General features: G+C 43.8%; 1 protein-coding gene across 2 annotated transcripts in view; it reads left to right on the forward strand.

The window, feature by feature from the left end:
- Nucleotides 1-3,115: 3,115 nt before the first annotated feature.
- Nucleotides 3,116-23,799, forward strand: part of LBHD2 (LBH domain containing 2) — a 31,454-nt gene continuing 10,770 nt past the window's right edge. Inside the window, exon 1 of one of the 2 annotated variants that reach the window (XM_040412244.1) lies at nt 3,116-3,432. The gene's annotated coding sequence lies outside the window, so the exon portion shown is untranslated. Of the gene's footprint in view, nt 3,433-3,620; nt 3,791-23,799 lie in introns of those variants that run through there. The other variant, XM_040412245.1, reaches the window with a different exon arrangement.

Below are 23,799 nucleotides of genomic sequence, written 5' to 3' on the forward strand. Positions count from 1 at the left end.
GAAGCTGGGTAACAGAAGTAATAAGATGAGAGGGATGGCTAATGAGAACCTCGTGGGCGGGTCTAAGTGGCCAAGATGGGCGGGGGAGTGGTCCCATATATATATCTAGTGTATTACAGCTTTACTTCCTGTGATTCTGGGAGTTTCTTCTGCTTTAAGCCGCTGAGTTTCTAAATCTGCAGAAGGCTGGACGCAGTGTAGTAATTATCCCTCATGGTAAAAATAGTTAGATCCTAATGTAGGACGAGTGGGCCATTGTTATCATAATTACATGTGGCGAAAAAAGGCGGCATTGTGGGCTCTAGTGCTGCCGGGCTCCGTTCACACTGGGGTACACGTGCTGTGTGACCATGCAGCCCCCCAAGGCAATGGGCCATAGAGTATTCAGAGAATATCAACACAGAAGGAGCGGTAAGAACAGGCCCATACCCATCAGTAGTCACGATGGTGGCGGTGGGTCACTGGGGTGCAAAATAAAAGGGTAAAATAATGGGGCATATGTATTGTCTTAAAGGGATTTCCTCAACTATTGGGGATTAGATATATGCCACCTATCTGATTGGCCTGACTTATGTGACACTAGGGTCCATTCACACGTCCGCAAGTGTTTTGCGGTCCGCAAATTGCGGGTCCGCAAAACACGAACAACGGCCATGTGCGTTCCGCAGCACTATAATAGAAATGCCTATTCTTGTCCATGGCTGCGGACAAGAATAGGACACACTCTATATTTTTTGCAGGGCCGCGGGACGGAAGTGCGGATGCGGCCAGCACACCGTGTGCTGTCCGCATCTTTTGCAGCCCCATTGAAATGAATGGGTCCGCACCGGTTACGCAAAATTGCGGAATGGATGCGGACCTATTTAAGCAGACGTGTAAATGGACCCTAACTGATGCCAAGATAGGGCAGTGATGCTGCGTAATGCACAGTGTGCACGTTAAACAGCGCCACCCTCAATCAGGCCGTAGATGGAATTGCAAGCAATGCAATGAGAATCCAATCCCAAGACATCTATGTTAATGTAAAGGGTTCTTCCCGCTACAGGGATACATGGATCCAAAAGCATTAGTGAGATGGGGCCCTGATGTTGGATGATACGGTCGGGCTCACATTTCTCATTAGTTCCAAAGGTCTTGTATGGGGTTGAAGGCTACCACTTCTTGTGGTGAGGGGGGCACTGTCATGCTTTAGATATGCGATGATTATGATAACTTTCACAATGCATTGCACTCATGTATAATTAGATTTGTAAATGCAGCTCTGGATGTGAATGGAGAAGAAAACATCAATATCAGGACGAGTGTTGAAAATGAATTGCACTGTGGCTCAAGATTTTATGCAGGTTTATAGTGTCAGAGGGGTATTCCCTGCTCATAAAATGATGATAGATCACAGGGATATGCCATCACTTTATGATCGTAGGGGTCCAACCTCTGAGACCCCAATGTTCTGTAAAATGAAAAAGCTGCAGCGATGAATTGAAATTCAGTAATACCAGTATATTATGTGCATGCATTAACTGTCATGACAGATGGAGGATTTGAGGATCAGCACATACGTGAGACATCACATGTCAAGAAAGTAGTCACTTATTATTAAAAATGCGCAGATTTTTATTATGTATACATCTGGGCAGACTTATCTGCATAAAAGGGCCATTTATCAGTCGACGTTCCCCCATATGACCTAGAACGGTTGCAGGATCCTGTCATCCAGAGGCTATATTTATAAAACCAAATTTTCAGTACCCTAGGCAATTCAGGTTTAATAGAGGGGTCCCTATTCAGGATCCTTATCTATTAGGGCTCATGCACACAACCGTATGTATTTTGCGGTCCGCAAAATATACGGATGACATCAGTGTGCATTCCGTATTTTGCGGACCGGAACAGCTGGCCCCTAATAGAACAGTACTATCCTTGTCCGTAATAATAGGACATGTTCTATTTTTTTGCAGAATGGAAATACGGACATACGGAAACGGAATACACATGGTTAAACTTCCGTTTTTTTTTGCAGACCCATTGAAATTAATAGTTCCGCCTACGGTCCGCAAAAAAAATGGAACGGACACGGAAAGAAAATACGTTTGTGTGCATGAGCCCTTAGTCTGTAGAGGAGGATAGCTACAAAGAGCCCCTATACAGATGGCACATTGACCTGAGAAGATTGCAATACTTCATTTCTCCTGCGGTGGTGCTGTAGGGAAATTGAACACTTCCTGGTGGATTCCCCTGCAGATGATTGGTGGAGGTCCTGGCAGCAGAATACAATGGGATCAGCTTATAGTTGGGTAGCCCCCTCTAATAAAAAGGGATTGTAAAAAACAGATTTGTGAAAACTGTGCTAGGAAGAATCTTTGTAATGTTGTTCTGAGAAAAAACGGACAGGAGCAACATTTAGCGATATTTTCAAGTATATAAAAGGATGGTAAATGCAACAGCACATAACCGCTGAACATGCAGTTATACATGGTGGAGCATAAGTACATATGTGACATGGCTGAGACATGTAACATCCCTCCATCATTATAGATAATAATAATACTACTACTACTAATAATAATAATAATAAAAAATTATTATTATTATATATTATAAAGCAATGTGTTTTATAGCTAAGTTTAGCTTCTGAATAAAGGATAATACATAAATAATAAAAAATAATATCACTGAAAATAAATAATAATAATAATAATAATAATAATAGGCTATTACATAATTTAAAAAAAAATTAAAAATCACTAAAAATAAGAATACATTACAAGACATACAGTACTGATAGGAAATCTAGATTTTGGGGACTGCGAGTGATGATAACGCCTGTAAGGTGCTGCGGAATTCCTCTGCGCTATAGAAGTGAGTAAAATAAATAAATAAATATAAACAATGAAAAATAAATAAATAAATAAACAGCGTATCAATAATATTCATAATGAATTTTGAAGTGTTTATGACATAACTAATCCTGATCATGATGTCATTAGTTACTCATTTATTATTTGCTGCCTGGTATTATGGTATATGACTATGTGTAACAATAAATAATAATAATTAGAATCCTGATGTTCTGTGGCATACAAGTTTTCCGATACAACCTGGGCTGAGCAGCCATCAGTGTGTGGCACCTCCTCTGCTGGTGGTGGGTCCCCCCTGTGGTGCACACAAGCTCCCTCTGCCTGTACTAGTGTGTGCACTCCAGCTCTGCTCAGTCTGTCTCTTCTGTGCTGCTCAGGTCTCCCTCTGTCTCTTCCTCTTCAGATCTCTCTCTCTCTCTCTGCCTTCCACACACAGTCATTTCTCTCCCACCCCTGACCCAGTAATACAAGCTCTGGAAAGCGCAGAGCACACTGATCGAGGGAAGAAGAAGAAGAAGAAGCAGCAGCAGCAGTGATCCAGGGAAGGAGGCAATTCCAGGACCCCCTACTTCAGGTGAGCACCCCCACCCCTTGCTTGTGCAGCTTGCATCTATCCTCCTCTAGATCCTGCCTGTGATGTGCATGCTCTGAGCCCGGCTATCTGCTCATCTCTCAGGGCTTCATGTTGCACCAATTGAGTTTCGAGAGGAAGGAAGGAAATGGGTGTTAAAAATAATAATAAAAAAATAACTTTGACTTGAAGCTGCAGCCTGAGCTGTGACTGCAGAAAACTCTGGGGCACTGGATCCTACAGGTCCATCTGCCTTGTTGAGATCTCACTTTGGGTGCAAAGATCGTCAGTGATTCAATTGCACAGATAAGATCGTTCCCTGGAGTCTGAAAAGGGTTAAGGACAAGCTGTGTGCGATCAGGTAAGGGCTGGCTTATGTCTGCTGGGTTTGGTCATTAGGTGCATAGGGGGGAATCTATATGGTTGTATAAGGGTTGCTGAGGTGCAGTACCCGGTAGTGCAGCTAGGGGGCAGGTGTGTTTTTAATGAGCGCCCCCTGCAGGAATGTCTTGTGTGGGTAACATGACAGCAGATACTGTAAAGTGGATGTTTCTAGCTACAAAATGTCACAATCTGTGAATGCACATAGATGTTATAGCCAAGAAGGCAAAAACTGTTTGAACTTGTAATACCACAAATGGCTGCTAGGAGGCAGAAGTGTTAGTTAGAAGCCAATCATCTCACATAGAACGTGTACTTCCTGCTGGCTCCTGATAAGTTGGGACTTGGTTGCAGTACCCAGTAATGCATCTAGGGGGCGGTGTTGCCAATAGGGTTTGCTAATTAGCGCCCTCTGCAGGAATGAGCTGGAATTGTTGGACATAACAGAACAGTGAGAGCAGATCTCTTGCTTTGATGACAATTTCTATAGAATATTTGGCGAGTGGAAGGATTGATGTTTTATGTAGTAGATCTGGAGATATTCCCTGCACTGTGTGGGTGCAGCATAATCCAGGATTTTCTGGGTTGTATAAATGAGCTCACAAAACCCAGTATTAAATAGAAAGACAGCAGGCACCCTGCAGCGCACCCAGATTCTCCTTCTGAACAGTGTAGAAATATTCCAGCGCAATGTTTTTAGCATGTATTATATAGCCATATAATATGGGGATGTAATGTAGAAGTATAATATATCTGTATACTATAGCAATGTCCTGTAGGTTAATGGAATGATAATATAATGGTATAATATAGCAGTATAGTATAGCAGCATAATATAGCGGTATCATTTAGCAGTGTAGTGTACTGTAGCGGTAATATAATGTTATAATATAGTGATATAATGCATCGGTATAGAGTGTAAGGCCTCATGCACACGACCGTTGTTTTGGTCCGACTGCGGCTCGGATGCGGACCCATTCACTTCAATGGGGCTGCAAAGGATGTGGAGAGCACTCCGTGTGCTGTCCGCATCCGTTGCTCCGCTCCGTGGTCCGCCAAAAAAATATAACCTGTCCTATTCTTGTCCTTTTTTTGCGGACAAGAATAGACAGTTATATTAATGGCTGTCCGCGCCGTTCTGCAAATTGCGGAACGGACAGGGACACCATCCGTGTTTTGCGGATCCGCAATTTGCGGACCGCAAAACACACAACGGTTGTGTGCATGAGGCCTAACACAGTAGTGTAGTACAGCATTTTGTGCTAGTAATACAAACCCTAGGTGCTGTAGGTGTAGACTGGGAATCCATTTAGGGCTCAGAATTTTGGATTCGGAGGTAATATCTGGGGGTGCTGAATGAAATCAATACTGACGTCATGTGACCAAATCTTATACAGGGGAAACTCGAAAAATTAGAATATCGTGCAAAAGTCCATTTCTTTCAGTAATGCAAATTCAAAGGAATTAATGCAGCTTAAAATTTGAATTTTGTGAAAAGGTTCAATATTCTCGGCTCAAAGTGTCGCACTCTAGTCAGCTAATTAATCTATACCACCTGAGCAAAGGGGACCCGAGATTGTGACTTTGGGGTTTCATAAGCCGTAATCATCCAAATTATAACAAATAAAGGCTTGGAATATCTCACTTTGCATGTAATGAGTCTCTCATATGTTAGTTTCACCTTTTAAGTTGCATTACTGAAATAAATGAACTTTGCCCGATATTCTCATTTTTCGAGTTTCACCTGTAGATCCAGACGCTGACATTCTCCTGTTTGATGACAGGTTATTACTTTATCCTGAGGGCGCCCTCACACCCTGTGGATTTTAGTTTTTTTGCAGAATTTCCCGCAACTGAAAATCAGTTCCATTTATTTGAATTTGGCGGCAAGCACCTGGATTTCTGCGAGCCCCATTCAGGTGAATGGAACTGATTTTCAGTCGCGGAAAATTCTGCAGCGTGTGAATGCACCCCAACACATGGCCTCTACACTTTCTTAAAGGGAACCTGTTTGGCACTCAGATGCCCTATCACTGCTGAATTAGTGTCCACCACTGCACCCAATTCACAAGTCCGAAAGTGTGCCCAGTAGAGGATGTATTATAGAGGACATTGTAGGCCTCATGCCTCCCCTTCATCTGCCAAGGCAATACAAAGCCGATGATACGGGGGAGCAGCTGCAGGCAAATCTAGTTCCCTGCAGCTGCTCTCCTTGGTGCTACTTTCTGAAGGGCTATCAAGATGTGATGAGGGGCATCATGGGCACCCCCGGCTACTCATATTGATAGGGTATAGGTAATGGGTAGAGCAGCCAGAGGGATTTTGATTTCCTTGCAGCAGCTCTCCATTACCCTTAATGGTCTGGTTTGTAAAATGAGATTCAGGTTACAAAATTATTTTAGGCAATTGCCGTCATTGCAGTTTCTCAATAGTCGGCAAAATCCAAGCAATTTTTCCCAGTCTGATCTGCTGTTCAGGTGTTTTGGTAAAAACCCTTGTAGAGATGTAATGATGACTATAGTGTCACCCAGCTTTACCAGGGACAGATGTTTATGTCTGGTTTGTATATAGGTCCTTAAAGGTAATCTCCAGCAAGAATAAAGTCCAGAAATGTGTTAGTAGTTGAAAATTCAAAGATGTGAGGGTTCAGGGCAGGGGCCCCCCTCTAATAGCCAGAAATAATGTGAGTTCCAATGACATCAATGGAGTTGCTTAGGTTGGACCAAAGACCTAATGCATGTCTGACCAAGGAGCCCCACCAGAAGCTAGACCAGAAGTCAGCCACAGAACCTGCACTGGGGATTTACACCAGGGTGTGTGCGGTCATCTGATGTAGAAAACAAACAATAAAAAACTGCACTCCTATTAGTGGTGCTCAGATAAAATGTTAGAAACGTATCTGTTCACATGCTGACTGTTTCCAGTAGTATCTAGCAGAATAGTGAGTGCAGCTCTGGAGAATAATACAGGATGTAACTCAGGATCAGTACAGGATAAGTAATGTAATGTATGTACACAGTGACTCCACCAGCAGAATAGTGAGTGCAGCTCTGGAGTATAATACAGGATGTAACTCAGGATCAGTACAGGATAAGTAATGTATGTACACAGTGACTCCACCAGCAGAATAGTGAGTGCAGCTCTGGAGTATAATACAGGATGTAACTCAGGATCAGTACAGGATAAGTAATGTAATGTATGTACACAGTGACTCCACCAGCAGAATAGTGAGTGCAGCTCTGGAGTATAATACAGGGGGTAACTCAGGATCAGTACAGGATAAGTAATGTAATGTATGTACACAGTGACTGCACCAGCAGAATAGTGAGTGCAGCTCTGGAGTATAATACAGGATGTAACTCAGGATCAGTACAGGATAAGTAATGTAATGTATGTACACAGTGACTGCACCAGCAGAATAGTGAGTGCTACTCCAGAGCTGTACTCACTATTCTGCTGGTGGAGTCACTGTGTACATACATTATATTACTTATCCTGTACTGATCCTTGGTTACATCCTGTATATGTAATGTATGTACAGTCGTGGCCAAAAGTTTTGAGAATTACATAAATATTGGAAATTGGAAAAGTCGCTGCTTAAGTTTTTATAATAGCAATTTGCATATACTCCAGAATGTTATGAAGAGTGATCAGATGAATTGCATAGTCCTTCTTTGCCATGAAAATTAACTTAATCCCAAAAAAACCTTTCCACTGCATTTCATTGCTGTCATTAAAGGACCTGCTGAGATCATTTCAGTAATCGTCTTGTTAACTCAGGTGAGAATGTTGACGAGCACAAGGCTGGAGATCATTATGTCAGGCTGATTGGGTTAAAATGGCAGACTTGACATGTTAAAAGGAGGGTGATGCTTGAAATCATTGTTCTTCCATTGTTAACCATGGTGACCTGCAAAGAAACGCGTGCAGCCATCATTGCGTTGCATAAAAATGGCTTCACAGGCAAGGATATTGTGGCTACTAAGATTGCACCTCAATCAACAATTTATAGGATCATCAAGAACTTCAAGGAAAGAGGTTCAATTCTTGTTAAGAAGGCTTCAGGGGGTCCAAGAAAGTCCAGCAAGCGCCAGGATCGTCTCCTAAAGAGGATTCAGCTGCGGGATCGGAGTGCCACCAGTGCAGAGCTTGCTCAGGAATGGCAGCAGGCAGGTGTGAGCGCATCTGCACGCACAGTGAGGCCAAGACTTTTGGAAGATGGCCTGGTGTCAAGAAGGGCAGCAAAGAAGCCACTTCTCTCCAAAAAAAACACCAGGGACAGATTGATCTTCTGCAGAAAGTATGGTGAATGGACTGCTGAGGACTGGGGCAAAGTCATATTCTCCGATGAAGCCTCTTTCCGATTGTTTGGGGCATCTGGAAAAAGGCTTGTCCGGAGAAGAAAAGGTGAGCGCTACCATCAGTCCTGTGTCATGCCAACAGTAAAGCATCCTGAGACCATTCATGTGTGGGGCTGCTTCTCATCCAAGGGAGTGGGCTCACTCACAATTTTGCCCAAAAACACAGCCATGAATAAAGAATGGCACCAAAACACCCTCCAACAGCAACTTCTTCCAACAATCCAACAACAGTTTGGTGAAGAGCAATGCATTTTCCAGCACGATGGAGCACCGTGCCATAAGGCAAAAGTGATAACTAAGTGGCTTGGGGACCAAAACGTTGACATTTTGGGTCCATGGCCTGGAAACTCCCCAGATCTTAATCCCATTGAGAACTTGTGGTCAATCCTCAAGAGGCGGGTGGACAAACAAAAACCCACTGATTCTGACAAACTCCAAGAAGTGATTATGAAAGAATGGGTTGTATCAGTCAGGAATTGGCCCAGAAGTTGATTGAGAGCATGCCCAGTCGGATTGCAGAGGTCCTGAAAAAGAAGGGCCAACACTGCAAATACTGACTCTTTGCATAAATGTCATGTAATTGTCGATAAAAGCCTTTGAAACGTGTGAAGTGCGTGTAATTATATTTCACTACATCACAGAAACAACTGAAACAAAGATCTAAAAGCAGTTTAGCAGCAAACTTTGTGAAAACTAATATTTGTGTCATTCTCAAAACTTTTGGCCACGACTGTACACAGTGACTCCACCAGCAGAATAGTGAGTGCTGCTCTGGAGTATAATACAGGATGTAACTAAGGATCAGTACAGAATAAGTAATATACCGACACAGTGACTGCACCAGCAGAATAGTGAGTGCAGCTCTGGAGTATAATACAGGATGTAACTCAGGATTAGTACAGGATAAGTAATGTAATGTATGTACACAGTGACTCCACCAGCAGAATAGTGAGTGCAGCTCTGGAGTATAATACAGGATGTAACTCAGGATCAGTACAGGATAAGTAATGTATGTACACAGTGACTCCACCAGCAGAATAGTGAGTGCAGCTCTGGAGTATAATACAGGATGTAACTCAGGATCAGTACAGGATAAGTAATGTATGTACACAGTGACTCCACCAGCAGAATAGTGAGTGCAGCTCTGGATTATAATACAGGATGTAACTCAGGATCAGTACAGGATAAGTAATGTAATGTATGTACACAGTGACTCCACCAGCAGAATAGTGAGTGCAGCTCTGGAGTATAATACAGGATGTAACTCAGGATCAGTACAGAATAAGTAATATACCGACACAGTGACTGCACCAGCAGAATAGTGAGTGCAGCTCTGGAGTATAATACAGGATGTAACTCAGGATCAGTACAGGATAAGTAATGTAATGTATGTACACAGTGACTCCACCAGCAGAATAGTGAGTGCAGCTCTGGAGTATAATACAGGATGTAACTCAGGATCAGTACAGGATAAGTAATGTATGTACACAGTGACTCCACCAGCAGAATAGTGAGTGCAGCTCTGGAGTATAATACAGGATGTAACTCAGGATCAGTACAGGATAAGTAATGTATGTACACAGTGATTCCACCAGCAGAATAGTGAGTGCAGCTCTGGAGTATAATACAGGATGTAACTCAGGATCAGTACAGGATAAGTAATGTAATGTATGTACACAGTGACTCCACCAGCAGAATAGTGAGTGCAGCTCTGGAGTATAATACAGGATGTAACTCAGGATCAGTACAGGATAAGTAATGTAATGTATGTACACAGTGACTCCACCAGCAGAATAGTGAGTGCAGCTCTGGAGTATAATACAGGATGTAACTCAGGATCAGTACAGGATAAGTAATGTATGTACACAGTGACTCCACCAGCAGAATAGTGAGTGCAGCTCTGGAGTATAATACAGGATGTAACTCAGGATCAGTACAGGATAAGTAATGTATGTACACAGTGACTACACCAGCAGAATAGTGAGTGCAGCTCTGGAGTATAATACAGGATGTAACTCAGGATCAGTACAGGATAAGTAATGTATGCACACAGTGACTCATCTTTTAATGTATATTCTATTTATATATAACCTGTACCGTCCTGTTGAAAGTTGGAGCTACCCTTAAGTGCACCATATCGAAAGCAAAGCAATAATCTTCTCTTTATTGGAATCACTAGGTTTTAGTCAGTTGCTGAACCAGCGCTCTGTGCGGCTGACGTCAGTGTCCTATGCAACATATATTTCCCACTTTCTCACGCTCTGTCCTATCTTTGGCATGTGCTTTGTCAGCACAGCTGTTTCATATGTATGAGTCTCAGCTCGTCCATCAGATCTCAGTCCCAGCTAGCAGTGCGCTCGCCCGGCTGTGATAAGGCCGCAGATATGAACATTATAGGATCCCTGTAACTGTGTCCGCTAATAGCTGCTCTGCAGGTAGTTATCATAGGGATAGGTGATACATAGGGATATGATACTTATCATAGGGATAGGTGATACATAGGGATATGATACTTATCATAGGGATAGGTGATACATAGGGATATGATACTTATCATAGGGATAGGTGATACATATGGATATGATACTTATCATAGGGATAGGTGATACATATGGATATGATACTTATCATAGGGATAGGTGATACATATGGATATGATACTTATCATAGGGATAGGTGATACATAGGGATATGATACTTATCATAGGGATAGGTGATACATATGGATATGATACTTATCATAGGGATAGGTGATACATAGGGATATGATACTTATCATAGGGATAGGTGATACATATGGATATGATACTTATCATAGGGATAGGTGATACATATGGATATGATACTTATCATAGGGATAGGTGATACATAGGGATATGATACTTATCATAGGGATAGGTGATACATGGTATTTATGGGATAACCCCTTTAGGGGCAGGTCTAGACCACCAAACTATAGTCAAATGTGTCAGCAGGATCCATCAAGCTGTTTATGGCGGCCTGTACGGCCTCTGTGGGCGGCAGGTTCTCAGGACCTCCTGCTGTCTGCTGAGTGATCTGTAGAATAGTCCTGTGTGAGGAAGCTGCTACATGTGCAATAGCCTGATATGTAACACAGTGACCTGTAGGCTGGGAGAAGACATCTGTCCGTGTGCTGCCTAGTACTCTGCAAAGCCGATTCAGAGGAAGGCAAAAAACCGTCATGTGGTCGACGCCAATTTTCTGCATCTTTGTGGAAAAAAATTCCTTCCCAAATCTGTCAATCAGAATAATACCCCACTAGTAATAGTGACCTCTCCAATACTGACCCCTGTGGTACCCCACTAGTAATAGTGACCTCTCCAATACTGACCCCTGTGGTACCCCACTAGTAATAGTGACCTCTCCAATACTGACCCCTGTGGTACCCCACTAGTAATAGTGACCTCTCCAATACTGACCCCCGTGGTACCCCACTAGTAATAGTGACCTCTCCAATACTGACCCCTGTGGTACCCCACTAGTAATAGTGACCTCTCCAATACTGACCCCTGTGGTACCCCACTAGTAATAGTGACCTCTCCAATACTGACCCCTGTGGTACCCCACTAGTAATAGTGACCTCTCCAATACTGACCCCTGTGGTACCCCACTAGTAATAGTGACCTCTCCAATACTGACCCCCGTGGTACCCCACTAGTAATAGTGACCTCTCCAATACTGACCCCTGTGGTACCCCACTAGTAATAGTGACCTCTCCAATACTGACCCCCGTGGTATCCCACTAGTAATAGTGACCTCTCCAATACTGACCCCCGTGGTATCCCACTAGTAATAGTGACCTCTCCAATACTGACCCCTGTGGTACCCCACTAGTAATAGTGACCTCTCCAATACTGACCCCCGTGGTATCCCACTAGTAATAGTGACCTCTCTAATACTGAACCCGTGGTATCCCACTAGTAATAGTGACCTCTCCAATACTGACCCATGTGGTACCCCACCAGTAATAGTGACCTCTCCAATACTGACCCCCGTGGTATCCCACTAGTAATAGTGACCTCTCCAATACTGACCCATGTGGTACCCCACCAGTAATAGTGACCTCTCCAATACTGACCCCCGTGGTACCCCACTAGTAATAGTGACCTCTCCAATACTGACCCCCGTGGTACCCCACTAGTAATAGTGACCTCTCCAATACTGACCCCTGTGGTACCCCACTAGTAATAGTGACCTCTCCAATACTGACCTCCGTGGTACCCCACCAGTAATAGTGACCTCTCCAATACTGACCCCCGTGGTACCCCACTAGTAATAGTGACCTCTCCAATACTGACCTCCGTGGTACCCCACCAGTAATAGTGACCTCTCCAATACTGACCCCTGTGGTACCCCACCAGTAATAGTGACCTCTCCAATACTGACCCCTGTGGTATCCCACTAGTAATAGTGACCTCTCCAATACTGACCCCTGTGGTACCCCACTAGTAATAGTGACATCTCCAATACTGACCCCTGTGGTACCCCACTAGTAATAGTGACCTCTCCAATACTGACCCATGTGGTACCCCACCAGTAATAGTGACCTCTCCAATACTGACCCCCGTGGTATCCCACTAGTAATAGTGACCTCTCCAATACTGACCCATGTGGTACCCCACCAGTAATAGTGACCTCTCCAATACTGACCCCCGTGGTACCCCACTAGTAATAGTGACATCTCCAATACTGACCCCTGTGGTACCCCACTTGTAATAGTGACCTCTCCAATACTGACCTCCGTGGTACCCCACCAGTAATAGTGACCTCTCCAATACTGACCCCTGTGGTACCCCACCAGTAATAGTGACCTCTCCAATACTGACTCCTGTGGTACCCCACCAGTAATAGTGACCTCCCCAATACTGACCCCTGTGGTAACTGCCGCGCCCTCTGCACTTTGATTGACAGAAAAAGGCAGTGTAAAATGTCATTACATCTAGCCTTGTCAATCAAAGAGCAGTTGCAGAGAGAGCAGAGCCTCTAGGTGCAATGGTAACGCCCCCATTGCTCCTAGAGGCTCATTTGCATATATTAAAACATTTTTCTCAGCAATGCGGACACATAGGAACATGGGACCAACACGGACGCCTTCAGCTGCCAAGTGCACATGTAACAGGTCAGCCGGTGTCATAGGTACAAATCTGATGCCCTTTAAGGGATTCTGTGACGAACTGCAGTCAAAAGGGCAAAAAAATAACTTTTATATACATCTATATATTTTTTATGTCACTGGTCATATCTGTTGCTGACAGCTGCTCCGGCTTTGCTGTAGACTTTGCAGACAGAGGCCCTTTAAAGTAGAAGTGTAGGTCTATATTTTTTTTTTTACGGCCTGCCACTCTCCAGCTACACAAAAGATGGCCGCCGCCTCGCTTATACCTGGCGTCCAAACAGTTAAATAGTAAACTGAAACATTTCAGTAATGTTAGCAAACAGATTATAATTTCATGTACGGCGGGGAAAGCGCGCCACATCCTGTAAACAGCTCGATGTTTGTTCTATGGGTGTGAATGTGTTTTTCACCGCCCTATACTGTGCCAAAATGAAATCCCACAAAAATTCCGATTTCCAGAGGAGTTTTTGCTCGCCGCTCTGAAGGGGTGTGGATGTCTAAAGGGTTTACTTTTGGTGAGCTGAAGGGAAACGAATCGTCGCCTCAAGATGGGAACTGAGCCAAATTCAGCACAAAAATGTCTACAGCGAGACAATATGGCCATTCATGATGGCTGCCGATATGAGATGGAGCTCTGTCCCAAAATGACCAATCAGATTTCAGCTCTTATGTCGGTAAATACAAAGTCTTGCTCTGATTGGTTGCTGTGGGGCTTACCTGAGCAGACAGGAAGTAGTTGATAGTCGCAACCAATCAGAGCCCAGCTTTATTTTTGTCGGGGGGGGGGCCTTTGGTGTCGTTTTGATAAATCTTCCCTAAGTGACTCTTAACCAATTCACTGCCAGGATATATTTAGGCCTTAAAGGGGTGTTCCCCAAGGAGACGGTCCGGCTGGAAATCTGCCGGATCACCTCCAGACCTCATTGTAGTCGACGGGGATCCAGCGGTGAAGTAGAGGATCTGGCAGGCTGCTCTGCGCCGGAGATGTGAACAAAGCCTTAGGCCCATTCTCGGCATATTTGCTGGGTTGCGGCCGGATCTTCGTCGGTCCCCAAATATAGTTAATGGGGCCCGGACGACATCACTGTAGCTTCTGGCAATGCCAGATCCAGACATCCCGGGCAGGCAGCTCCCTGTCGGAGATGTGAACCTAGCCCAAGCTGGTAATAGTCCTTTTAAAGGGGTTTTATGGGTTCAGGATATTGAATCTCCAGGAGAGGTCATCAATATTAGGTCTATGGGGGGCCGACTCCCGACGACCCCTTGTGATAAGCTGTTTGATCGAGCGCTGCGGCCTCTTCATCGCTTACACGGGGACGTCTGCCTGGACTTTGTCTTCTGATGAGGAGGCTGCAGCTCTCGCGCAAACACCACTTCAGTCAGCTGATTGGTGGGTATGCCACGCGTCGGACCCCCACCGTTGATGACCTGTAATGAAGATATTCCATGGGATAATAGGTCATCAATATCTGATCAGCGGAGGTCACTGAGCCGCCACATCAGCTTCATCGTTTATCATTGTTGTTTTGTGGCGCTTCCACTTGGCAGAACAACTCTCTGCTCCAAAGTGACCGAGACCGAGCCGCGGTACCAGGCAGAACCACTACGAACGTATGACGCTGTGCCTGCTGAACAGTCAAAGGGGATTCATTACTCATCAACTGTTTTGTGGGGGCACCGGACGTCCCATACAACCCCTTTAGATCAAAGTTGGTTTGGACCTGGCGATTTCAGCACGGCTGGACGATTATCTAATCTTAAAGGAATTTTTAACGACTTTGATATTGATGGCCTGATAGCCTTCACGGGAGGAGTGTCCGCTCTCCTGGCTGGCAGTCACATCTACAGTTTGTAGGGTGGTTACCAAGGAATAGGTCTCACCTTTGTTGGTGACTACCTGGTACCTCCGTAATGTGGTGTAGACCAACATTGTCACCTTCAGCGCAGAGGACTGAGGCGTCGCTGCACTTCCATCTGCCCACCACATACCCATGCAGATTTCTAATGTGTCCACTGAATATTTCAGAAACCAGCCACGGTGCCAGCTGACGCGTCCCTTTAATTATCCTCACGGAAACCCATCTATATGCTTATTATAGTTTCATGCAGATTGTATTTAGTCGCCCTATAGTGCACAAGTAGAAAACGTTCTCACCGTCGTCTGACTGCTGCAAGGAGCCAATTTTCAGGATCTGAGCAATGAATAATTCAATCTGCTCCGACTTCCTCTGCTCTTTGCAATTAACACCGTTTTTTTTTGCTCAGAATAACCGTATCATCTGTTCGGATGCGAACACACGGAGGATATTGGTTTTATTACAAGGCTAGAAGACACCCACATGTGTTTTTCCATGGGATTAGTATTGTTTCCGGCACTGCGGATCGCTGTCAAGCCGCGTTCAATCAGTGCACTGTGTGAGACTACTATTATGTGACACCATATGGCACTATTATTAGTGTTTTACTGTAAGGACTGTGACCTAGTAGAATTTTGGTACTGTACGGGGATATTAGAGGGGTGCTGTATGGCAGTATTCTACGTGGGAACTGTATGACGTTATTTGGCTACTGTAAGGGACTATTACTATATAGCAATGTTAGGTTACTGTATAGCATCATTATTTGGCTCTCGTGCCACTTGGGGACACGTCACTGGCTGCAGCGGCACACCTGACACTATCCATCTGGAAGTTTACAGTACGGGGCCCGGAGGACGCTGAAGGGAGCTATGGGGCAGGTGAGTATTATTTTAACAATAGTTAAAAAAAAAACTAGACAACCCCTTTAAGAACCGACGATTGTCATATGATGCTACTGTATTATTATAATACCATATGGTGGTTATATATGAGGACTGCACTTACAGACCGCATGAGCCTGTTACGGTATGGTATTAATACTAGGATACTGATAATATTCCAATTTTTCCCAAGCAGGGCTCGGCGGTTCCTTGAGACCTGGTCACAGAATTTTTGGGCATGCAGATTCTATTGGCATGCAGATTTCAGAGGTATTACCTTATGTGCCCTGCCTGGCTGCACATGGCTCTGCTCCCCTGTAATCCCTGACAGCTCACGAATACCTACTGGTGCTGCACCTACCATGGGAATTTCCAGACTCGCTCAGGTTGTTTTTTTGTTTGTTTTTTTACCTGCAGCATTGAAATACTTTATATCAGGACATGTCAGTCTGTGTACTGATGCGTCACCGAGGACTTTAACAGAGCGCTGCTCTGGGGCCGCTTAACGGGGTTCCTGATACCAGGACACATTCATTTCAACAGGGGCAACTATAAATGCCTAATTGGTAAAATCTGCACCCCATGAAAAGGTCCCGCATAAAGTATTGTTATAAAGTGAGGCTGAGGACGCAACATGGCAGAATTGGGTGTTGTGTGTTCCCCTTTAAAGGGAATCTGTCGCTACCAGTTTGGACTGTTAGGCTAAGTTCACACGGGCGAGTATTCCACGCGGGTGCAATGCGGGAGGTGAACGCATTGCACCCGCACTGAATCTCGACCCATTCATTTCTATGGGGCTGTGCACATGAACGGTGATTTTCACGCATCACTTATGAGTTGCGTGAAAATCGCAGCATGCTCTATATTGTGCGTTTTCCACACAACGCAGGCCCCATAGAAGTGAATGGGGCTGCGTGAAAATCGCAAGCATCCGTGTTTTGCAGATCTGCAATTTGCAGACCGCAAAACACAAAACGGTTGTGTGCATGTAGCCTAATACTGCAGATAATAATCTAGAATTGTGGTGACAGATTTGGGGTGCATTCACACGTATGTAAAACGGGGATCTGTAATAAAATACGGATGGCGTCCGTGTTTCATTCTTTTTTTGCGGATCTATTGTAACAATGCCTATTCTTGTTTGCAAAATGGACAAGAATAGGACATGTTCTATCTTTTTTGCAGGACTGCGGAACAGACATACGGATGCGGACAGCACACGGTGTGTTGTCCGCATTTTTGCAGACCCATTGGAATGGGTCCGCGTCCTGTGCACAAAAAATGCAGAACGTATGTCAAGCGAAAGTACGGTCGTTTGAATGGGGCCTTTAGGAGACAATTGCAGACCACAGTAGGTGCAAACAATTCAACTTTACTGAACACAACTGCAATGACAGCAAAACAAACGAGGCTCGCGCACACGGCCGTAGATGTTTTGCAGCCCGCAAATCGTGGATCGGCAAAACACGGATACTGAGTGAGTGCACGCCGCCATTTTTTATTCAAACTCCTGCAGAAATTTCCTATTCTTGTCCGCAAAACGGACAAGAATAGGACATATCCTATTTTTTTGCAGGGCCATGTAACGGATTTACGGATGTGGACAGCACATGGGTGTACTGGCTGCATCTTTTGTGGCCCCCTTGAGATGAATGGGTCCGTATCCAATCTGCAAAAAAAACGAAATTAAGGCTGTGTACATTAGCCCTCAAACGGGTTGTCCAAGCCCTAAAAAAAAATGTAGACATGGTATGGCATGGGCTAAAAATGGGGAAAAAACCACCACTCACCTAGCTGGAGCCTCCAGGTTCATGTGGTGCACATCCCATCTCAACCAATTCTGGTCCCAGAGGTCAACAGTGGTACCACAAAAGGTCCATATACAATCTCCCCTCATTGGTAATAAACCGCCCTATTGTATTCCAGTCTGACCTTACTTCATTCTTCCCTATCACTCCACGTGGCTTCAGCCACGGTCTCGCTACGCTTCCTAAACTTGTTGCACAGCAGAAATTGCACAGCATAACATACATGTCCCATAGAAAGCCGACAGCCATGAAGACCATCATTCCTGCAGCCATATCCCACGGCTGGTCATGGACAATGTATTGCAGGGGTAATGGTTATATAGCGAGGCACAGGTTATAACATACAACTCCTAGGCGTCAAAGCTGACACCATTACCGGACTCATCACGTACCAGTGCAGGGTTAATGATGGCGGCGTCTCCACCGCCTCTTGTTCTGATCAACCCTTCGTTGTGCATTGGGCTCTGGATAATATCAGGTTACTCGTAGCTATCTGGATGATGAGTCTGCTGCGTGGAAACCGATTTTGACTGATGGATTTATCTTACATGACACCATAATTATTGCGACAAAGGATCGGCGGTGCAGCCCACATCATTTCTGGGATAAATGGGGGGAGAGCCGTGTGCTGGAGGGGATAAGTGTCTCTCGAAGGCCGTATCGCACGCTGCGCTGTAATTTCCGTGTCTTATCTTTGCCTTTCCACGGATGATTGATATTAATATGACGGGGGCAGGAATCATCTCTAAGTAACAAGTTTTTTACGACTTTTAAAATCCATTTAGTTCGAAGGTGGCCAGGATTCGAAAAACATGGCTGCATTTTTCCCATGAAACGGCGCCACCATACCTGTCTACAAGTGGTGTGCGATATTGCAGCCGAATCCCATTCACTTCAATTGAGCTGAGTTGCAATACCAGGCACAGCCCATGGACAGGCGTGGCGCTGTTTCTGGAAGAAAGTAGGCACTGTTGAACCCTACTGACCTGTCTGAAGTTTATGTCATGAAAACGTATTGTCCCTTGAAGACTCATGGCTGCTGGTCGGCGTTAGTCATGGCGGGCTTCTGCTCGGTCACTTTTATGGGGTACCAGACTTTTGACTTTGGGGGGGTTGAAGAATCTTCCATGCTTCTACAACACTCTTTGCCAAGAGGACTTTTCTTTTTCGCCAATGCTCATTAACAGCTCATCTACCTTTCTGCTTCACTGCGTAGTCGCGCCTCGCGCCTCATGGAGGCACAAAGGCGCTATGAAACCTGTGTGTTGTAAGAGAAGGGAGAAAAAAGAAATCAAAGTTTCTTGATCTTACCATTTGAAGATCTGTGAAGTGACATGTGTTGTGTGTGGGCTGCCATCTCCCGGCATCTGACAGACTGTTCTGGAGAACAGGAAGAACTCATTCAAATGGACATTACAGTGCAACGCTATCTGGTCCAAAAACTCTGCAGTGCGCGAGTGTAGCAGAGCCGTTTAGGCTGCGCAACATGGACACTGCTCTATGTGAGAGTTCACAGTCTGAAATGCATTGTTCTTTAGCTGACACTGCATACATGTGCTGGGGGGGGGGCACTTACTTGAAGGATATTTCCATTTTTTAAAATACTGCACATTTTAAATCTGCAGAAGGAGTTGAGTAACTTTGTAAATACTCTGCTTTACTGTTTTTCTACTGGTTCTGAGTTATTTCGTATAGATTATTTGATTCCTAGCCAGAGCTGCTTTCAAAATTCTGCTAGTGACCTCTAGATGCAGGCAGTGGTTTAGCTCCGCCCTGATCTGTCATGTGACCAGACAGCTGGGCTCTTCCTTTTAAAGGGGTATTACCATGTTAATACTGGGCTGACTGCTGTCACTATATAAATGGTGGTGGTGAATTCCACAAAAGCCTTTCCCGCAGTTTCTCTGCCCCTGATTTGCAGGGAATTACAAAACCGCATTTTTTCCCCAAAAAAATTGGCGATGTGCGGGCGCCACCACCAGTCTGTAAGTAGTGACATACCTTCGTTATATGCTACCATTGCTATACGTTGTAAAAGACATACCAGGCCACAAGGTTTCCCTCTACTACATGTCATTTATAATAGTAATGTAGTAAGTGGGGCCCCTTTTACAGATATTGCATTGGGGCCCTCCTGTGAGGAACCTTCTCCTTTGCTCTGTCGCCCCCTGCTGTGCAAAGGAGGTTGTAAGTAATTTGCCAAATATTTGGGAGCAAGAAGCTGGTTACCTTTCTTACAATTTTTGGTTTTACCTCCTCCAATGAGTTAAAGATGCACTAAAAATCATTAGTTGGGAGCAAAACTAAAAAGTAGACAATTCCTTTAAATGCCATTCTTATGGCTACAGGGGATTTCTGGGACTTAATATCAGATCGGTGGGGCTCTGGAAGGGGTCATGGAGCTTGGAATAAGTGCTGTGACCTCTTCCTCGGCCTGTCACGTTACGTCAAGTGAATGGGCTGCATTACCAAGCACGTCCACTGTTCAATGGATGGCGCTGTGCGTGGTATGCTGGGAGGAGGCTGCAGCGCTCACCTTAGTGCTGCGGCCACTTTTAACAGCTGATCGCAGGGGTGCAGGGAGTCAGACCCGAATGATTTATTAGTGACTATCTTTCCCGGGAATAGGTCATCAATATGCAAGTCCTGGAAAACTCCTTTAAGGGGGGGGGGGGAAAGGTCAGATGCTAAGTGACCTCTTTTAGAAATGTTTTCCATAGGTTAACCAGGGCCTTTCTATTACAGAAGTGAGATTGTAATCTTTAGATTTCTACAATGCCGGCTTCGCGGTGGCGGAGGCCGATACAATAACACCGGCTGACCTCATGGCGAGGAACATTTCAGAGACAAAGGCAGATTATGATCAGACATTGTGACAAACACTTCAGTGAATGCGGAGGTTCAGCCACATACAGGGACTTAAAGGGGAAGTGAACCGAAAGCGCTAACTTCTGCCTTACCCTAGAGTTTATGGAGTCTCGACGGAACTTTTTAACCATATGGATGCTGGAGTGAAAGATGGCGTATTTTAGGAGTTATTAGATTCATGGATGTGTACCTTAAAAGGGGTTCTCCGGGAATTAAGAAAATGAAAATACTTAAAGATTACTTTATTATAGATATATTCCAAAATACCTTTCATTACTTAGAATGCTCCCTAGACAAAACGAGCCAATCGTTAGGAGAAATAAAATGGCCGCCGTCCTATTAGTGCACACGAAACCTGTCCTAATCACACAGGAGGACAAGTTACTTCACAACACTGAGCTAAAGAGCTGCCTCATCTTCCTCTCTGCTCTGTGGTAACAATTTTTACTAAAATGGCGGTAAAAAAGATTCATATTCACCTCATCCATTTGCGCGAGTAGAGTCCACCGTGACCATCTTTATTGAACATCCTGTGTACTGGACCTTCAATCAAGATGGCTGCGGCGGACCCGGCTCGCGCCAATGGATTAGGTGAGTATTTTTATTTTTTAACAGATTAACCCCTGACAGCCCTCAATTATCATCTCTGATGCCTCAGATGGACGCAGCATCTGAGGGGTTCAATGACGGGGGGGGGGGGGGGGGGGGGGGGAGAGCAGTGATGGTCAGTTCGCAGTGTTCGCCAGTGAACACATGCGGGCTGCCATCTTGACTCACCTGTCCGGCGATGCACAGGTAAGCCCTTCTATCTCTCGATATTACCTTTCAGTTTCAATTTGTCTCTCAAAGCTGCATCGAAGGATCTTGTGATGTTATAAATGACACTGCAGCGAGCGGGGCTCATCCATACATCTGCTGCACGGAACCAGACGATCACATGTTTTCGTAAAAGATTTAGAAAACGAGAAGTAAATGAGATCTAATTAGCTGAGATACATTCTAAATCAGTCATTACATGAGAGAAAAATAATATAGTGTCACAAGCGCCCGGCATCTGACTCCACGAGATCTACATCCTCTGCGCTGACCTATATACATTCTAAACTAATCCTGAGGAATGTACATTTCATACAGAACCTCGGCCCTGGGGAGCGAAACAGATATAAGGAGTAAAAGGCAGTGTGAGCAATCTAGTCTGGAAGAGTCCCTACCGTCTCAGTGTAATATGTTACATATTACTGTACATAGGAGCAGTGTTATAGTAGTTATATTCCTGTACATAGGAGCAGTATTATAGTAGTTATATTCTTGTACATAGGAGCAGTATTATAGTAGTTATATTCTTGTACATAGGAGCAGTATTATACTAGTTATATTCTTGTACATAGGAGCAGTATTATAGTAGTTATATTCTTGTACATAGGAGCAGTATTATAGTAGTTATATTCTTGTACATAGGAGCAGTATTATAGTAGATATATTCTTGTACATAGGAGGCAGTATTATAGTAGTTATATTCTTGTACATAGGAGCAGTATTATAGTAGTTATAGTCTTGTACACAGGGGGCAGTATTACAATAGTTATATTCTTGTACATAGGAGCAGTATTATGGTAGTTATATTCTTGTACATAGGAGCAGTATTATAGTAGTTATATTCTTGTACATAGGAGGCAGTATTATAGTAGTTATATTATTATACATAGGAGCAGTATTATAGTAGTTATATTCTTGTACATAGGAGCAGTATTATAGTAGTTATATTCTTGTACATAGGAGCAGTATTATAGTAGTTATATTCTTGTACATAGGAGCAGTATTATAGTAGTTATATTCTTGTACATAGGAGCAGTATTATAGTAGTTATATTCTTGTACATAGGAGCAGTATTATAGTAGTTATATTCCTGTACATAGGAGCAGTATTATAGTAGTTATATTCCTGTACATAGGAGCAGTATTATAGTAGTTATATTCCTGTACATAGGAGCAGTATTATAGTAGTTATATTCCTGTACATAGGAGCAGTATTATAGTAGTTATATTCTTGTACATAGGAGCAGTATTATAGTAGTTATATTCTTGTACATAGGAGCAGTATTATAGTAGTTATATTCTTGTACATAGGAGCAGTATTATAGTAGTTATATTCTTGTACATAGGAGCAGTATTATAGTAGTTATATTCTTGTACATAGGGGCAGTATTATAGTAGTTATATTCTTGTACATAGGAGGCAGTATTATAGTAGTTATATTCTTGTACATAGGGGCAGTATTATAGTAGTTATATTCTTGCAAATAGGAGCAGTATTATAGTAGTTATATTCTTGTACATAGGAGCAGTATTATAGTAGTTATATTCCTGTACATAGGAGCAGTATTATAGTAGTTATATTCCTGTACATAGGAGCAGTATTATAGTAGTTATATTCCTGTACATAGGAGCAGTATTATAGTAGTTATATTCCTGTACATAGGAGCAGTATTATAGTAGTTATATTCTTGTACATAGGAGCAGTATTATAGTAGTTATATTCTTGTACATAGGAGCAGTATTATAGTAGTTATATTCTTGTACATAGGAGCAGTATTATAGTAGTTATATTCTTGTACATAGGAGCAGTATTATAGTAGTTATATTCTTGTACATAGGGGCAGTATTATAGTAGTTATATTCTTGTACATAGGGGGCAGTATTATAGTAGTTATATTCTTGTACATAGGAGGCAGTATTATAGTAGTTATATTCTTGTACAAAGGAGCAGTATTATAGTAGTTATATTCTTGTACAAAGGAGCAGTATTATAGTAGTTATATTCTTGTAAATAGGAGTTGCAGTGCGAGAAAAATTGCTGCCCCACTTGTGATTTGCACAAGTGAAGAGCAGCGTGCATTGATTTTTTATTTTTTTGTGGTCTGGTGGTGTCTGATGCCAATATTTATCGAAGACTTTGTGTACATGTCACGGCTGAGGATGGGGGAAATCCTCAGCCGTGTGCAGCCAGGTGATGTTATGGCCTACTCGGCCAGGAGAACAGGATAGGGAGCAGGTCACCTCCTAACAGCGTCCCTACC

Source organism: Bufo bufo, chromosome 11 (genome assembly GCF_905171765.1).
Source record: "Bufo bufo chromosome 11, aBufBuf1.1, whole genome shotgun sequence".
In the NCBI taxonomy this organism is placed as follows: domain Eukaryota; kingdom Metazoa; phylum Chordata; class Amphibia; order Anura; family Bufonidae; genus Bufo; species Bufo bufo.